At 29.7% G+C, this 18,725-nt stretch overlaps 1 protein-coding gene and 1 long non-coding RNA gene across 6 annotated transcripts in view; both read left to right on the top strand.

The window, feature by feature from the left end:
• cmpy (crimpy) overlaps nt 1-18,725 on the top strand; it is a 465,170-nt gene that overhangs the window by 356,256 nt on the left and 90,189 nt on the right. Inside the window, exons 1-2 of one of the 5 annotated variants that reach the window (XM_075304861.1) lie at nt 11,578-12,532; nt 13,112-13,300. The exons of 2 other annotated variants lie outside the window; for them this stretch is intronic. The gene's annotated coding sequence lies outside the window, so the exon portion shown is untranslated. Of the gene's footprint in view, nt 1-11,577; nt 12,533-13,111; nt 13,301-18,725 lie in introns of those variants that run through there. 2 more of the 5 variants (XM_075304862.1, XM_075304863.1) reach the window with 2 other exon arrangements.
• Nucleotides 14,697-15,001, top strand: LOC142236872 (uncharacterized). Its single transcript, XR_012722239.1, has 2 exons — nt 14,697-14,846; nt 14,929-15,001. It is a non-coding gene; the product is annotated as an uncharacterized LOC142236872 (long non-coding RNA).

The raw sequence follows: 18,725 nt of genomic DNA on the forward strand, positions 1-18,725 counted from the left end.
TCTTGTTGAATTAGTTTTAATTGGAAATTTTTGAAAAAATATATTTTTTTAATCATAGTGATATTTTGTATAATCATATGTATTTTTTTTAAATTAAAATCTCCATCAGAAAACATAATATTAATATTTTTCCTGTGTATATATTTTTTAATTTAATTGAATTTGTAATTGGAAAAATTTTTGTAATATTTTTTTTTAGTCTTTTAGTTTTTGTAATATTTTTTGGTTTTTTTTTTTATTAAATTAAAATTTTATTTAGAAAAATATTGATAATATGTTTTGTTTTTTAAATTTAATTGAATTTCTAATCGGAAATTTTTTGTAATATTTTTTTTGTTTTTTTGTTTATTTTATTAAATTTAAATTTTAATTAAAAAATTGAATTTCTAATTGGAAATTTTTTGTAATATTTTTTTTTGTTTTTTTTTCTTATTTTATTTTATTAAATTTAAATTAAAAAAATATTGCTGATATTTTTTCTGTGTATATAATATGTTTTTTTTTTTTAATTTAATTGAATTTCTAAGTGGAAAAATTTTTGTGATATTTTTTGTGTATGATCAGTTTTTTGCTTTTTTGCGTTTTTAGTTTTTTCCTGCTTTTCCAAAAATTCTCTCTCTCCCGCCTTTTGAGACTAATCCTCGTATAACTACATTATTGTGGACAATTTATATTGTTGAATAATTTGCGTACCATACGTTTCCTATCGTAGTTACTTTGGTGGTTATTTATGTAGATGTTGGTTGGTTTTAATATTTTTTTCAAAACTTTTATGTCTTGTGTCGATGTGTTGACAACCCCGAGGAATAAGAAAAAAAAAAAAACAAAATATTCGCCATTATACTCGTATAACAATTTTGAGGTATAATTTAAGTTTTTTTCTTCTAGTGAATGAGAGTGCCTTGATGACTGCCTGTTTTTATGAGTCTTCAAAATGTTCGCAAATGAGAATTTGATATGCATTAAAACAAAAGGCCTAGGCCTTCCCAAGCTACGCATAAATCTCTCACATAAATGATGATGATGACGATGATAATGGGACTGAAGAACGCCTTGTTTGAGTTATATTTTCATTTTTTGTTTTTCGCTTTTTTTTGTCTATGATTAAATTCATTGGAGAATTCTAATGCACATGGAAACACTTGTGATAATCCATATCTGGGGACACGCCCAACCCTCTCTTATTTTAATTTTTTTTTTATAGCAAATTGGGGTGTTTGCTTTTATTCGTATTGCCTACTTAAGGTTAAAAGTTTAGCAAGTGCACGTTTTTCTTTTTTTTTTTGCGAACGTATCTCACATTGAGTATTTAATGACAGCTGGTCGAAATATTTATGCAAAACGTTTTCCAAATCCTCCAACTAAAATATTTAAAATATTCTTACAAACTAACATTGGCAAAACCTGATTTTGGCCCTGAAAAAAAAGTTTTAATTTTATTGCTTAACTTAGGCCATCAATGTCAGCCATGGTTTTGGTTGCGAGGTATAAGATTTAACCATTATTTGTTATGACAATGTCTTCTAAATACCCAGAAAGCTGATACTTTTGAGGCTTTTCTTAAGAAGTTAGATTTTTTTCATAACCCCAGGCCTACCACATTTTTTTATTTGATTGATGTTAAATCGGCATTATCCTTACATGAAACATCACAAAATGACATTTACTCGGAATTGTATTTTGCTCCATAATCGAAATATGAAGGAAAACGTGTGCCCCATGTTATATTTCTATAGAAAATTTTGTCAAAATTTTATTTCTATAGAAAATTTTGTAAAAATTTTGTTTCTACAGAAATTTGTGTCAAAATTTTATTTCTATTGAAAATTTTGTCAAATTTTTTGTTTCTTAGACAATTTTGTCAAAATTTTTGTTTCTTTAGACAATTTTGTCAAAATTTTATTTCTATTGAAAATTTTTGCAAAATTTTATTTCATTTTGTTAAAATTTTATTTCTATAGAATTTTTTTGCAAAATTTTATTTCTATAGACAATTTGTGCAAAATTTTATTTCTATAGAAAATTTTTGTAAAAATTTTATTTCTGTAGAAAAATTTGTAAAAATGTTGTTTCTATAGAAAATTTTGTCAAAATTTTATTTCTATTGAAAATTTTGTCAACATTTTATTTCTATAGAAAATTTTGTCAAAATTTTATTGGTATAGAAAATTCTGTCAAAATTTCATTAGTATAGAAAATTTTGCCAAAATTTTATTTCTGTAAAAATTTTTTGTAAAAATTTTATATCTATAGAAAATTTTAGCAAAATTTTATTTCTATAGAAAATTTTGTAAAAATTTACTCTATAGAAAATTTTTGCAAAATTTTATTTCTATAGAAAATTTTGTCAAAATGTTATTTCTATAGAAAATTTTGTCGAAATTTTATTTCTATGGAAAATTTTGTTAATACTTTATTTCCATAGAAAATTTTGTCAAAATTTTATTTCTATAGAAAATTTTGTCAACATTTTATTTCTGTAAAAATTTTTTGTAAATAGAAAATTTTAGTAAAATTTTATTTCTATAGAAAATTCTGTAAAAATTTACTCCATAGAAAATTTTTGCAAAATTTTATTTCTATAGAAAATTTTATCAACATTTTATTTCTACAGAAAATTTTGTTAATATTTTATTTCTATAGAAAATTTTGTCAACATTTTTATTTCTATAGAAAATTTTGTCAAAATTTTACTTCTATAGAAAATTTTTACAAAATTTTATTTCTATAGAAAATTTTTGCAAGATTTTATTTCTATAGACAAGTTTTGCGAAATTTTATTTCTATAGAAAATTTTTGTAACATTTTATTTCTGTAGAAAAATTTCTATATAAAATTTATTTCTATAGAAAATTTTGTCAAAATCTTATTTCTATAGCAAATTTTGTCAACATTTTTTTCCATAGAAAATTTTGTCAACATTTGATTTCTATAGAAAATTTTTGCAAAATTTTATTTCTATAGAAAATTTTATCAAAATTTTATTTCTATAGAAAGGTATGTCAAAATTTTATTTCTATAGTAAATTTTATCAAAATTTTATTTCTATAAAAATTTTTGAAAAAAATTTATTTCTATAGAAAAGTATGTCAAAATTTTATTTCTATAGTAAATTTTATCAAAATTTTATTTCTAGCTATAAATACGATTACTCTTGCAACAGACTGTAAGGTTAAGTACTTATTGAGCCACCCACATATACTAATTATAAATACCCACAAAAGGTCTGTGAGCTAACCTACCCTAGAATTAATTTTTCTAGTTAGTACATTTTCATCCATGTCACATCTCTTTTACCCAGGCCACAGTAGTGTTGTAATTGAAATCAAGGACTCCCAAAAAATATCAATAAGTAACTACCACTCACTTAAAAATCTAAGTCTAGTGTCTGTTGCATAGGATTTACTGCTGCATCCTGGCCTTTGGTATATTGTCCCAAAAAAAGGCTCAATTTGTATGTGTGTGTGTGTGGGACACTGTTCTTATTTAGTGCTATGGAAAATAGTAAAGGCCGTAAGGAGCTACAAGGACATATTTTAAAAACAAATTCATATGTAAAAAAGGCCAATACCTACTACAAATTTTTTGTTTGGCTTTAGTGCGGGTTTGTTTCTGTGAACCGCATAGCATTTGTGTGCATTTGTCAAAAGTTTTAAGAGCTTTAGAGATATTTGGTTGTGGACTTGTTTGGTTTTTTTACTCCTCCTATGTCGGAAGAGAACTTTCGATTTGGGTTATCATGTACCACAATAAATTTTACAATTCGTTTATTTTAGTTTTAGTTTATTTTCTTTGTTCTGTGGATGGTTGGCCGTAAAAAAAAACACAAAAAGAATTAAAAAAACATGGAACATGAATGTTAAGTTCAAAATGGAAGGAAACTATTTTGTCGTTTGGTTGCAATGGGAACTATAGGGGGAGGTTGGGTGTGAAACTAAATTATATAAAATAATTAAACTTGACAGTTCATCATGATTTTTGTCTTCATATCTGCAGAGCAACAAAAAAAAGTATGCATGGATGTGAGTGCTTACAAAAAACGACAAGTTCTCATGGCCATGAAAATATTATGGCCATCATGGACAATATTTATATCTTAAGGAAATTTTTTTTCTTTAATTCAATTCAATATCTCAATTGAGATTATATCTTTACATCAAAAATATTTTCTCTACGGAATATTAAATTTTAGAAATTCGTGTCCTAAATATAAAGAAAAATATTTTTAGAGCTAAGATTATGAACATTCTTTTAATTAAAATTTCTTAATTTTTAAGAAATTTGTCTTTAATATGCATAAATTGTGGGTCCAAAAATTTTGATGTTTCATTGCCCTTCATGAGTGAGTGAAAATGTTCATGTTCTCTGAACTCACGTTGTTATTAAAAAATTTACAACATTTCGTCATCGCTTTCACATCTATCTGCAGGATTATTCTGTGGTGGATAAGGACCTCGTTGCGTGGTTCCATTTGGTAAACAAATAACATTAAACAAATGAACTCAGCATTTTTTTCCATCGTCGATCTCTTGGGGTAAAAATTATATGCCACTGGAATCTCTTCAGAGGTCCAGAATATCCAAATGAGGCTTTCTGGTGTAGGGGGCTGAATCCGCAGGTACTTCAAAAATGTACTCTATTATCATGACGGTTTCGTATGAAAGGAGATGGACAGACGAACGGACGGACATCAGAGGCGATTCTCAGTTGACCTATATACTGTGAAACTTCTCAAAAGTGGACAGTTGTCTGAATTTTTGTAGACTAAGAACGGCTCTAGTCTAGTCCTTGGTGTGTTCTGACCGCGCTTGCCAATCCTACCAAAAATATAGATTTTTCACTGTTTGATAGATATTTCGATTGACAAAATTTTCTATAGAAATAAAATTTTGACAAAATTTTCTAAGGGAATAAAATTCTGGACAACATTTTCTATAGAAATAAAATCTTGACAAAATTTTCTATGGAAATAAAGTGTTAACAAAATTATCCATAGAAATAAAATTTCGACAAAATTTTCTATAGAAATAAAATGTTGACAAAATTTTCTATAGAAATACAATTTTGACGAAATTTTCTATAGAAATAAAATTTTGAAAAAAATTTCTATGGAAATAAAATGTTGACAAAATTTTCTACAGAAATAAAATTTTGACAACATTTTCTATATAAATTTGACAAACATTCTTTTCCTCTGTTGGTTAAGCTACACTTGTAGTTTAGTCAATGTATGGTTTTAAGCTGAAATGAAACAAAACAACAGAAATAAAATGTTGACAAAATGTTCTATAGAAATAAAATGTTGACAAAATTTTCTATAGAAATAAAATGTTAACAAAATTTTCCATAGAAATAAAATTTTTACAAAATTTTGTATAGAAATAAAATGTTAACAAAATTTTTCACAGAAATAAAATTTTGATAAAATTTTCTATAGAAATAAAATTTTGATAAAATTTTCTATAGAAATAAAATTTTGAAAAAATTTTCTATAGAAATACAATTTTGACGAAAATTTCTATAGAAATACAATTTTGACAAAATTTTCTATAGAAATAAAATTTTGACAAAATTTTCTATAGAAATAAAATTTTGAAAAAATTTTCTATAGAAATAAAATTTTGACAAAATTTTCTATAGAAATAAAATTTTGACAAAATTTTCTATAGAAATAAAATTTTGACAAAATTTTCTATAGAAATAAAATTTTGAAAAAATTTTCTTTAGAAATAAAATTTTGACAAATTATCTATAGAAATAAAATTTTGACAATATTTTCTATAGAAATAAAATTTTGACAAAATTTTCTATAGAAATAAAATTTTGAGAAAATTTTCCATAGAAATAAAATTTTGACAAAATTTTCTATAGAAATAAAATTTTGACAAATTATTCTATACATTTAAAATTTTGACAGAATTTTCTATAGAAATAAAATTATGACAAAATTTTCTATAGAAATAAAATTTTGACGAAATTTTCTATAGAAATAAAATTTTGACAAAATTTTCTTTAGAAATAAAATTTTGATAAAATTTTCTATAGAAATAAAATTTTGAGAAAATTTTCTATAGAAATAAAACTTTGAGAAAATTTTCTATAGAAATAAAATTTTGACAAAATTTTCTATAGAAATAAAATTTTGAAAAAATTTTCTATAGAAATAAAATTTTGACAAAATTTTCTATAGAAATAAAATTTTGACAAAATTTTCTATAGAAATAAAATTTTGACAAAATTTTCTATAGAAATAAAATTTTGAAAAAATTTTCTTTAGAAATAAAATTTTGACAAATTATCTATAGAAATAAAATTTTGACAATATTTTCTATAGAAATAAAATTTTGACAAAATTTTCTATAGAAATAAAATTTTGACAAAATTTTCCATAGAAATAAAATTTTGACAAAATTTTCTATAGAAATAAAATTTTGACAAAATTTTCCATAGAAATAAAATTTTGACAAAATTTTCTATAGAAATAAAATTTTGACGAAATTTTCTATAGAAATAAAATTTTGACAAAATTTTCTATAGAAATAAAATTTTGACAAAATTTTCTATAGAAATAAAATTTTGAGAAAATTTTCTATAGAAATAAAATTTTGAGAAAATTTTCTATAGAAATAAAATTTTGACAAAATTTTCTATAGAAATAAAATTTTGACAAAATCTATATATAAAGGGTGATTCTTTTGAGGTTAGGATTTTCATGCATTAGTATTTGACAGATCACGTGGGATTTCAGACATGGTGTCAAAGAGAAAGATGCTCAGTATGCTTTGACATTTCATCATGAATAGACTTACTAACGAGCAACGCTTGCAAATCATTGAATTTTATTACCAAAATCAGTGGCAGAAAATCCGCTTTTTTATCGACAAATTTTGTTCAGCGATGAGGCTCATTTCTGGTTGAATGGCTACGTAAATAAGCAAAATTGCCGCATTTGGAGTGAAGAGCAACCAGAAGCCGTTCAAGAACTGCCCATGCATCCCGAAAAATGCACTGTTTGGTGTGGTTTGTACGCTGGTGGAATCATTGGACCGTATTTTTTCAAAGATGCTGTTGGACGCAAAGTTACGGTGAATGGCGATCGCTATCGTTCGATGCTAACAAACTTTTTGTTGCCAAAAATGGAAGAACTGAACTTGGTTGACATGTGGTTTCAACAAGATGGCGCTACATGCCACACAGCTCGCGATTCTATGGCCATTTTGAGGGAAAACTTCGGAGAACAATTCATCTCAAGAAATGGACCGGTAAGTTGGCCACCAAGATCATGCGATTTGACGCCTTTAGACTATTTTTTGTGGGGCTACGTCAAGTCTAAAGTCTACAGAAATAAGCCAGCAACTACTCCAGCTTTGGAAGACAACATTTCCGAAGAAATTCGGGCTATTCCGGCCGAAATGCTCGAAAAAGTTGCCCAAAATTGGACTTTCCGAATGGACCACCTAAGACGCAGCCGCGGTCAACATTTAAATGAAATTATCTTCAAAAAGTAAATGTCATGGACCAATCTAACGTTTCAAATAAAGAACCGATGAGATTTTGCAAATTTTATGCGTTTTTTTTTAAAAAAAAGTTATCAAGCTCTTAACAAATCACCCTTTATAAAATTCAATCTATGTTTGTTTATTTGTTTGTTTGTTTGATTGTTTGTTTGTTTGTATGAACCGAATTGGCTCCGAAACGGCTGAACCGATTTACTTGAAACTTTCAGAGATCATAGGGGACGATCATAATAACATACAAAGAATTACTGTTTCCCATCCAATAAATCGGAAAAGGCAAAAGTAGTAAAAAATTTTACCACATTAACATTTGCTAAAATGTTGGAAAATAATGCACCCTCTACGTTGGCTGCCAATTTCATGTAAATTTAAGTTCTTTACTAAAAAGAAGTCTGGCCGAAGCCTGTGCAAAAATCATAAAATTATGTACCGAGTTCCCATTTACGGACAACCCTCTACTTTCAACTTAAGAAAAAAAAAACGGACAAAAGGGAACCCTCTCTTTACTAATAAGAAGTCTGGAAGAAAGAAGCCTAAGCAAAAATCATAAAATTATATACCGAGTTCCCATTTACGGACAACCCTCCACTTTTAATTTAAGAGAAAAAACCAACAAAAGGGAACTCTCTCCCCACCTTCGCTCCACTCTTACCTGATAGCGGACTATCACGTACCCTATATTAATTTCGCAACTACTCAATGGTCCCTATAAATTCTATCGAAGTAAATCGACAAAGTTTATTTCAATTTTCCCCTTCCCCAACCAGATATCGAAAAATCATATATTAATTTAAAAATCATGTATAAATTTCATCACCTCCTCCCACGTTCCCTTTAAATTTCAAGTAGATCGGAGATGTTTAATTTTTGCTCTATTGTTTTAAAGGGACGTCACTTTCCCCGATACAATATCGACAAACACCGTAGTGAATAGCACCCTAGCCTTCCCTGAAAATTCTTGAAACTTTCCTTCAAGTGTGGGGCAATGAAGGTTGCCTCTTCATTTATAACCTTTTCCACCGCTTCCTTTGTAAATTTCAAGAAAACTTAAATTTTTTTATATTTCATGTTAGCCTGATACCGAAACAGACAATTGACGTCCAAATGCATTATATCTAATTATACAATTATTTTTCGAGCTTTATGGACAGATATAGATTAAGGAACATGGTTAATAGAGCCATTTTTTTTTGCAGGTTTAGAGGAGGACCTCCTCCCCGACCAAATGTCGAAAACGTATCTTTTGTAAACGTCCCAGAAAATGTCAAGCAAATTATAAGCCTAAAGGGGCGGCCTCTCTTCCGTCCAAAAATCACAAAATCAGGTATCAACTATTACGGTTGACAGAGGCTACGATCTCTCCCCAGTCCTCTGTAAATTCCAAGTAACTCGGTAAAGTTTAATTGTTTCTCTGTATGTACTTCAGAGAAGCGGATGTCTCCCTATGCCCTTTTATTTTTATTAAAAAATCAGGAACCTGATATAAATTTCATAACTTCACCCATTTTTCCGTAAAATTTCAGTCGGGGGAGTTTAGTTTTGTTTTCACTGTACTTTAAAAAAAAGTCGAACAAAGGGGAGGTCCCCCTCCGCCACCAAATATCGAAATATAAAGTAGCGGATCTTTGTCTAGTTGCCAACCCCAACCTTCAATGAAAATTTCAAGCAAATCGGTCAACTTTGGTCCAATTTTCAAATAGTCCGAAAAAGGGGAGGTCCCCCTCCGCGACCAGGTTTCAAAAAATGAGGTACCCTATTTTCACCACATGATCGTCCCCTATGATCTCTGAAAGTTTCAAGTAAATCGGTTCAGCCGTTTCGGATCCAACTCGGTTCATACAAACAAACAAACAAACAAATAAACAAACATAGATTGAATTTTATATATATAGAATATAATATTTTTGTGAAATCGGCATGACATCTGCGTTTGTAATGCATTTCAATTCTAAAATTAATCTATTTCTAAAATTTATCTACATTTTCAAAAAAATTCCTTTCTTCTAAGTTCTCTGTTTTTTAGTGTAGCGTCTGTAGAAAAGTAATTATCGTATGAAAAACTAAATTAACTGAATAAATAAAAAAAAGAAAAATTGTCGAATTTATCCTTCAAAACCCACTTGATGAAAAATCAAACATAGATCCAAAAACAAACAGCAAAAAAAACAAGTAAGAAAGTCTAAAGTCGGGCGGTGCCGACTATATTATACCCTGCACCACTTTGTAGATCTAAATTTTCGATACCATATCACATCCGTCAAATGTGTTGGGTGCTATATAAAGGTTCGCCCCAAATACATACATTTAAATATCACTTGATTTGGACAGAATTTGATAGACTTTTACAAAATCTATAGACTCAAAATTTAAGTTGGCTAATGCACTAGGGTGGAAAACAATTTTAGTAAAAAAAATATGGGAAACATTTAAATCTGAAGCAATTTTAAGGAAACTTCGCAAAAGTTTATTTATGATTTATCGCTCGATATATATGTATTACAAGTTTAGGAAAATTAGAGTGAGTTTTACAACTTTTCGACTAAGCAGTGGCGATTTTACAAGGAAAATGTTGGTATTTTGACCATTTTTGTCGAAATCAGAAAAACATATATATGGGAGCTATATCTAAATCTTAACCGATTTCAACCAAATTTGGCACGCAGAGCTAGAATGCTAAATCTACTCCCTGTGCAAAATTTCAACCAAATTGGGCCAAAACTCAGGCTTCTGGGCCATATAAGTCCATATCGGGCGAAAAATATATATGGAAGCTATATCTAAATCTGAACCGATTTCAATCAAATTTGGCACACATGACTATACTACCAATTGTGCTCCTTGTGCAAAATTTCAAGCTAATCGGGATAAAACTATGTCTTCTGGGTCCATATAAGTGCATATCGGGCGAAAGATATATATGGGAGCTATATCTAAATCTGAACCGATTTCAACCAAATTTGGCACACATAGCTACAATGCTAAATCTACTCCTTGTGCAAAATTTCAACTAAATCGGAGCAAAAAATTGGCCTCTGTGGTCATATGAGTGTAAATCGGGCGAAAGCTATATATGGGAGCTATATATAAATCTGAACCGATTTCAATGAAATTTGGCACGCATAGCTAGAATGCTAAATCTACTCCCTGTGCAAAATTTCAACCAAATTGGGTCAAAACTTTAGCTTTTAGGACCATATTAGTCCATATCGGGCGAAAGATATATATGGGAGCTATATCTAAATCTGAACCGATTTCAATAAAATTTGGCACACTTGACTATAGTACTAATTGTTCTTCTTGTGCAAAATTTTAAGCAAATTAGGGTAAAAATCTGGCTTCTGGGGCCATATAAGTCCATATCGGGCGAAATATATATATGGGAGCTATATCTAAATCTGAACCGATTTCTTCCAAAATCAATAGGGATCTATTCTGAGCCAAAACACATCCTTGTGCCAAATTTGAAGTCGATTGGACTAAAACTGCGACCTAGACATTGATTACAAAAATGTGTTCACGGACAGACGGACAGACGGACATCGCTATATCGACTCAGGAACCCACCCTGAGCATTTTTGCCAAAGACACCATGTGTCTATCTCGTCTCCTTCTGGGTGTTGCAAACATATGCACTAACTTATAATACCCTGTTCCACAGTGTGGAGCAGGGTATAAAAACAAGTCAACATACGTAAAATGCGATGTACAATTTTTTTTAGAATACAACGGATATATGAAACGATATGAAGAGCAACAACACAGTAGCCCACACGAATGCTCAATGTTCTTTGGGAAACAACAAAACACACTGCACACTACATTTTTTTTTATCCAGTAAATCCTTGGAAAGTCTACACTAAAATTGGAAGGATTTGAATTCTACACTCTCATCATCGTCATTCAGGAGATAAAATTAAAAATGAAACGCATGCGCTTAAACGAAATACTGGCACACAAAATAGGGGGAGTCCCTTATGGGTAGCATAGCGTGGCCAACCAACCAACCAGCCAACCATCCAACAAAGGGATATGCTAGATGCATAGCTAAAATGAAATCAGTCTATGATAACGAAACGTTAAGAACGGTAGACGGAAGCGCATCAAAAATTTATGAAAATTTATTCACACATACTAATATCAACAAAGCATAACAAAACACAACCAACACACTTTCCCATACTGGTTGGTGCTTAACAGGAGAGTGAGTGTTTGTAAGTGAGCTTGGGTGTGTGTGTATGTGTGTACGGTAGTGCAAGACTTTTGTGAATTTAAGGTGTTATGAAATTAAAGCCTATTTTTAGGTAAAACAAAAAATACAACACATTGCAAATGATTCTCAATGTAAGGCCTGTGAAATAAATTCCCAAAAAAAAAAAAAATAGAAAATCAAACGAAAACAAAAACACAAAAAAATTTAGCACATAAAATTCAAACATTTGATTGATTAACACATAAATGAGGTTACCACAAAAATATCAATGGTGAAAAACGAAAACCGAAAAACAAAACAAAAAAAGCCTTAATGATGGCAATGGCGTTTGTGTCATGTTCGTTCGTTAACGCCTAACGCGGGTGTGCTTTAAATGGCAACTACATACTAAACGATTTCCGTTGCCTTAACCTCACCTGAGATACAACAAAACGGCCATAAAATTCGAAACGCAGGTGTTAAAATCGGTGTACGGTAAACTGTGTGTGTTTGTGTGTGCGCGTGTAGCGTGTCGTCTTTACGATTGTGTGTCGGTTCTGTTTTGTTTTTTTTTTTTCGTGCTGCCTTTGCTTTAACAAAGATAAACGGCATGTTGGCGTGAGTGACTGAGTGAAGCTATGCCGGTGATGTGATGTGACAACATTCTACACAACAAGCTCTCTGTCAATGTAAACCCCTACCCCCTCGCCATCCCCACTAAGCAGCCAACAAGTTTACAAAAGCCTCTACGCTAACAAAGTGAAGTTAAAGCAACAATAACAACAACAACAACACCATCATAGCATTGCTTCTACATTTCCCCCATGTATGTGTAGGCATCTTTGAAAAGTGTAGCCAAGAATTGTGAGAAGACCATTCACCATTTCATTTATATGCAGATACAATGGTGTAATAAATTAATTTACACTTTGTTATTTTTTTTTTTTGGTATTTGCTTTTGCCATTGTAATTGTGTTGACAACCATTGGACATAAAGCTAATCTTGGCCCCCCTCCCTCTATAGCTATCAAGGCCCCTAAAAGTATGCTACATACAAATCAAATATCGTCTAACTTAACTCGAAAGCAAAACAATAACATCAAGAGAAATAAACAAACAATAAAAGTGCAATAAAAAAGTATTTTTTTTTTATTAAAGTTCAAATGAATTTATAGCAAAATAAAAAACACTCACACACACTAGCAGAGGCATTAAAGTTCCCGCTTTATTCTAATACTAAGTTTAAAGAAAATTACGAAAGAATTTCTCAACTAAAACATAAATAGGGTCTCAACGCTGTTTGGCTGTGTGTGTATAACTGTATTTTGCGTAGTCTACTTTTAGGCTCTTGTTACAAAAATATATAAAGAGAATGAAATTAAATACCATTAAATTGTTCTTTAAGATCTTTACACCCGTGAAATGTGATTGAAGGAAATTAGCTTTTGCTTGATATACTTTCGGAAAAACACATCATCATTGTTATTAAGGGAAATGTAAATTTTGTTTTAATTTCTCTCTTGGTATCATTGAACCATCATCACAAGGCTAAGTGCTGTATTCTTGGAAATTTTAAACACATACAAACATAAAGGTAAGTTTTTGAAACAACGATATCCAGATAACAATTGAAATTAAGATTTTATTTTTAATTGTAAAATAAATGTTTGGAAACGCAATTAAGTCATTCAAATTAATTACGAATAAGGTACGAACGTACAGACGGAAAAAAAAATCTGTTAATTTCTCAGAAATGGATGGTAATTTTAGACCATTTATTTGGTTGTTAAAGGTCTTTCTTGAAGGACAACTAAAATAAGTTGGAAATAAATGTACAAATTGGTTAAGAGTTATTTACGCCTATAGTAGGAACTTTAACTACACGTTTTATAGGAAAAATTGGACTGTCTCGTGCGATTTTTTGGATTTTTACTATCATTTTTCGTCTTCAATTCTTCATTTTCACAAAAGCCACAACTAATTAAAAGTAAAGATCATTGGCGCCAAATCATTATTGTGCAGCGTAGTCAATATGGTAGTATTAATTTTTCATTTATCAAAATTTTATACCGAACATTTTATATAGACAATTTTGTCAAAATTTTATTTTTAAAGAAACTTTTTATCAAAATTTTATTTCTATAGAATTTTTTTTTTTCAAAATTTTATTTCTATAGAAAATTTTTTCAAAATTTTATTTCTATAGAAAATTTTGTCAAAATTTTATTTCTATAGAATTTTTTTGTCAAAATTTAATTTCTATAGAAAATTTTGTCAAAATTGTATTTCTATAGAAAATTTTGTCAAAATTTTATTTCTATAGATTTTTTTTTGTCAAAATTTTATTTCTATAGAAAATTTTGTCAAAATTTTATTTCTGTAGAAAATTTTGTCAAATTTTTTTACGGATTGTACGGAAAATGTCTTCTTCTGCTTTGTTGAACATTCAATTTATGGGTATTTTGAGACATATCTGGAATAAAGAAAGAATAAATCGGGGCTGGAGAAAATTTTGACAAAAAAATTAATAAACCAACACAAAATATTTGCAAAAAATGTAAGCTAACTTTGATATACGTTAAATAATGAACTCGTTTTCTATTTTTTGTTTCTCGCAAAGAAATAAAACGTTTGGAAAACATGTACCGAAAACGTTTTTCTTTTGTTAGAGCTTTTTGGATTTCTTCCAAAATTTTAAACTTTTATCACCAAAAAAATTCGTTTGTTACAAAATTTTTATTTTTTCAATAAAATATTTTTGAACCAACAACACAGTCCATTTTCATAGTAAAAATTTAATACAGTAATATGTAATGTTGATCATCTTTTCGGAATCTTACCAACATATCTGTAATACCAATAAATCATAATAAAATAAAATTACAATAATTTCCTAAATAGTTTATGTTTTATTCAAAATCAACATGGGCCCTTGAAATTTAACCGCCCTTTATATGTAAAAAAAACAAAAAAAAAATATTCAACTGTGATCTAGATAATAGGAAAGCTCTGTGATATTTAGTTTTAAATCTGATTATTTTCAGCAATTATATAAAGTTTTGTGTTTGTCTCATATCATATGTTAGCGAATAAGAAAACTTTATAAGTGCAATAGAAAATAACCTGACGAAAGATTAAATGTAAGTGTATTTCCTTTTACTAACCAGTTGATATAATAATGTAAAATTAAAAATAATAATTGTTATATTATAAAATTGCCAGATTCAATAAAAATACCATCCCTGAAGAAGCTGGAATCGCCCAGCGAAACGTTGGATGACAAAAATGGAATAAATTAATCTTTTATTCGCATTAAAATACCTGACCTTAAAAGCCCAAAAATAATAATAGATGTTTGAAAATAATTAAAAAGGTCGAATCGAAAAAAAACCTTTTGGTGTTCGGTCGAAGCAGGAATCGAACCCACGACCCTTGGTATGCATGGCGGACGTACTAACCATTGATCCACGGTGCCCAACTAAATTTATGTTGCCGTTAAATAAAATTTGTTTAATCGGCTCGTAGGCGCCGAAAACTCTGCTATATAAATATAACTTATAACGATATTTGTCTATTGCTGACAATAACAGCTACGTAGCCCAGTTGATAGTGTGTTGGCTTAGAAATTGCATGCTCCGCGGTTCGATTCTCCGTCCAGGCGAAATGTCAAATTAAAAAAAAAGAATTATAAAATCGAATAATTCCTTCTACCTTGTTTGCATTACAGAAAAAGGTGCTAAGAACTAAAAAACCTCGTGAATGTGAGAAAGATGTGAGAGAAAATGCAATTAGCCAGAAAAGAATGTTTTTTTTTTTTGGATTAGTCTTTATGAAATTGTTTTGACATCCTGGAAAAGAATAAACGTTTATCACAAACATTTTATACTTTTCTTCTTCCTTACAGCGAAAAGCAATTGAGAAACAATCTTTGTTTGTCTAAAATTTCGTTTGGGAGGAATGAATTATTATTTTTTTTGCGTGTAAAAGAAAGCATAGTGGGTAGAAAATTTCATTTTGGAGCGAGGTGTTACCTTTTTTAAATTCTTGGACTCAAAATGTACCAAAAATCTATCAAATTAAAAAAATCTTATTTGTCTAAAATTTCGTTTGGGATGAAAGAATTATTTTTTTGCGTGTAAAAGAAAGCATCTTGGGTAGAAAATTTCATTTTGGAGCGAGGTGTTACCTTTTTTTAAATTCTTGGACTCAAAGCACGGTTGCCACTCGTACCAAAAATACTCTCCCAAATTTTAAAGAAAAATGTACCAAAAATCTATCAAATTAAAAAAAATCTTATTTTGAAGTTGCCGATGAAATTTGTTGTTTAGTATAAAAAACATGTTTTTTTATTCGAAAAAAAAAATGTTTTGAATTGATTATAAAGAAAATTTTGTTAAAACTATATTTCTATATAAAATTTTATTTCTATAGAAAATTTTGTCAAAATTTTATTTTTATGGAAACTTTTTATCAAAATGTTATTTCTATAGAAAATTTTATCAAAATTCTATTTCTACAGGAAATTTTGTTGAAATTGTATTTCTATAGAATATTTTGTCAAGTTTTTTTTATAGAAACTTTTTATCAAAATTTTATTTCTATAGAAAATTTAGTCAAAATTTTATTTTTATAGAAAATTTAGTCAAAATTTTATTTTTATAGAAACTCTTTATCAAAATTTTATTTCTATAGATTTTTTTTTCAAAATTTTATTTCCGTTGTTGTTTTTTTGATTTCAGCTTAAAACCATGCATTGACTAAACTACTACAACTACAATCATCTTGCAGTCTATAGCGCTTTGCCCAAATAAATTTGACAAACATTATTTTCCTCTGTTGGTTAAGCTACATTTGTAGTTTAGTCAATGCATGGTTTTAAGCTGAAATCAAAAAAACAACAACAATGAACAAAACCAACAATAACAAAACAAAACAAAATTTTATTTCTATAGAAAATTTTGTCAAAATTTCTGTAGATTTTTTTTCAAAATTTTGTCAAAATGTTATTTCTATAGAAAATTTTGTCAATATTTTATATTTATATAGCAAATTGAAGTGCCTCTTAATTGCAGGGGAATATTTTGGAAAATCTAGTAAAACACCAAGAACTCTACTAATCTACCATACAGTAAACACTCTAAAATTTTTGGTAGAACCCTACCAACAGTGGTAGCCGTGATTCAAAGTCCATTTTTATTCTCCTTAGATTGAAAAAAGCGACGGCACAAAATAAGGCGTCTAACACTAAAAAATAGCAAAATTTCTATGATTTGATATAATTAAGAAGTTGACGTTTATACAGGGTGGCTGATGCAATATATTAAAACGCTATTTTTAATTTTTATTTTTTAAACTTTATTGTCCAAAAGAAATAAATATGTTAGAGATAACATAAAATTTTAGAATCAAGTTTGATTTCTTGGGATTAATTACGGTTGACATGCATTATAGCCTTCGAGCGGCGGAAAAAGCCATCAAGTGCTTCTTGTAAGTGGTCCTGTAGTCTTTTTTATCCATTCGCAGCGAAACGCCGTCTAGAGATGGTATTTTATAGTGCCACCCTTACGCCTCAAAATGCCCCAAGGCGGACATGGATATATCGACTCAGAATAGATAATTTTTGGAGGTCCGAGACAAATATTTCGAAATTTTAACAGGTTGGTTGATAAGTCCCCGGTCTGACACATAGATTTAAATGCATATTATTTTTATATAGTACCAACCTTCAAATGATTCGTGTCAAAATTTGACGTCTGTAAGTCAATTAGTTTGTGAGATAGAGATTCCGGACTCTGTCCCAGGGAAATCAACAATAATTGATTGGTATGCAAAATTCAAGCGTGGTGAAATGAGCACGGAGGACGGTGAACGCAGTGGACGCCCGAAAGAGGTGGTTACCGACGAAAACATCAAAAAATCCACAAAATGATTTTGAATGACCGTAAAATGAAGTTGATCGAGATAGCAGAGGCCTTAAAGATATCAAAGGAACGTGTTGGTCATATCATTCATCAATATTTGGATATGCGGAAGCTCTTTGCAAAATGGGTGCCGCGCGAGCTCACATTTGATCAAAAACAACAACGTGTTGATGATTCTGAGCGGTGTTTGCAGCTGTTAACTCGTAATACACCCGAGTTTTTCCGTCGATATGTGACAATGGATGAAACATGGCTCCATCACTACACTCCTGAGTCCAATCGACAGTCGGCTGAGCGGACAGCGACCGGTGAACCGTCTCCGAAGCGTGGAAAGACTCAAAAGTCCGCTGGCAAAGTAATGGCCTCTGTTTTTTGGGATGTGCATAATTTTTATCGATTATCTTGAGAAGGGAAAACCCTCAACAGTGACTATTATATGGCGTTATTGGAGCGTTTAAAGGTCGAAATCGCGGCAAAACGTCCCATATGAAGAAGAAAAAAGTGTTGTTTCACCAAGACAACGCACCGTGCCACAAGTCATTGCGAACGATGGCAAAAATTCATGAATTGGGCTTCGAATTGCTTCCCCACCCACCGTATTCTTCAGATCTGGCCCCAGCGACTTTTCTTGTTCTCAGACCTCAAAAGGATGCTCGCAGGGAAAAAATTTGGCTGCAATGATATGACCGCAAAAGCAAACGGCCCTGTATTATTTTGACCCATTTCCAGCGAAACGCCATCTTGGGATGTTCTAGTTCCAATCTTACTCCCAAAAATGCCCCAGGCGCAAAAGTCCAACGGATTGAGATACGGAGATTTATATCATTAATGTATATCATCAATTAATTTTCACATCACAAGAAGTTCTTTTAATCCATACCAATCTATTGTTTTACTCAGTTTTCACAATAAATTTAAATCTACCAAAAATGGTAGATTTTTTAAAGTTTGGTAGATTGGTAGAATTCTTGATGTTTTGGTAGATCTTGAGAAATATTCCTCTCCTACTAAAAGGTACTTTTGTTAAAATTTTCTACAGAAGTACAATTTTTACAAGATATTCGACAGAAATAAAATTTTAACAAAATTTTCTATAGA

The sequence above is a fragment of the Haematobia irritans genome, chromosome 4 (assembly GCF_050003625.1).
Source record: "Haematobia irritans isolate KBUSLIRL chromosome 4, ASM5000362v1, whole genome shotgun sequence".
In the NCBI taxonomy this organism is placed as follows: Eukaryota; Metazoa; Arthropoda; class Insecta; order Diptera; family Muscidae; genus Haematobia; species Haematobia irritans.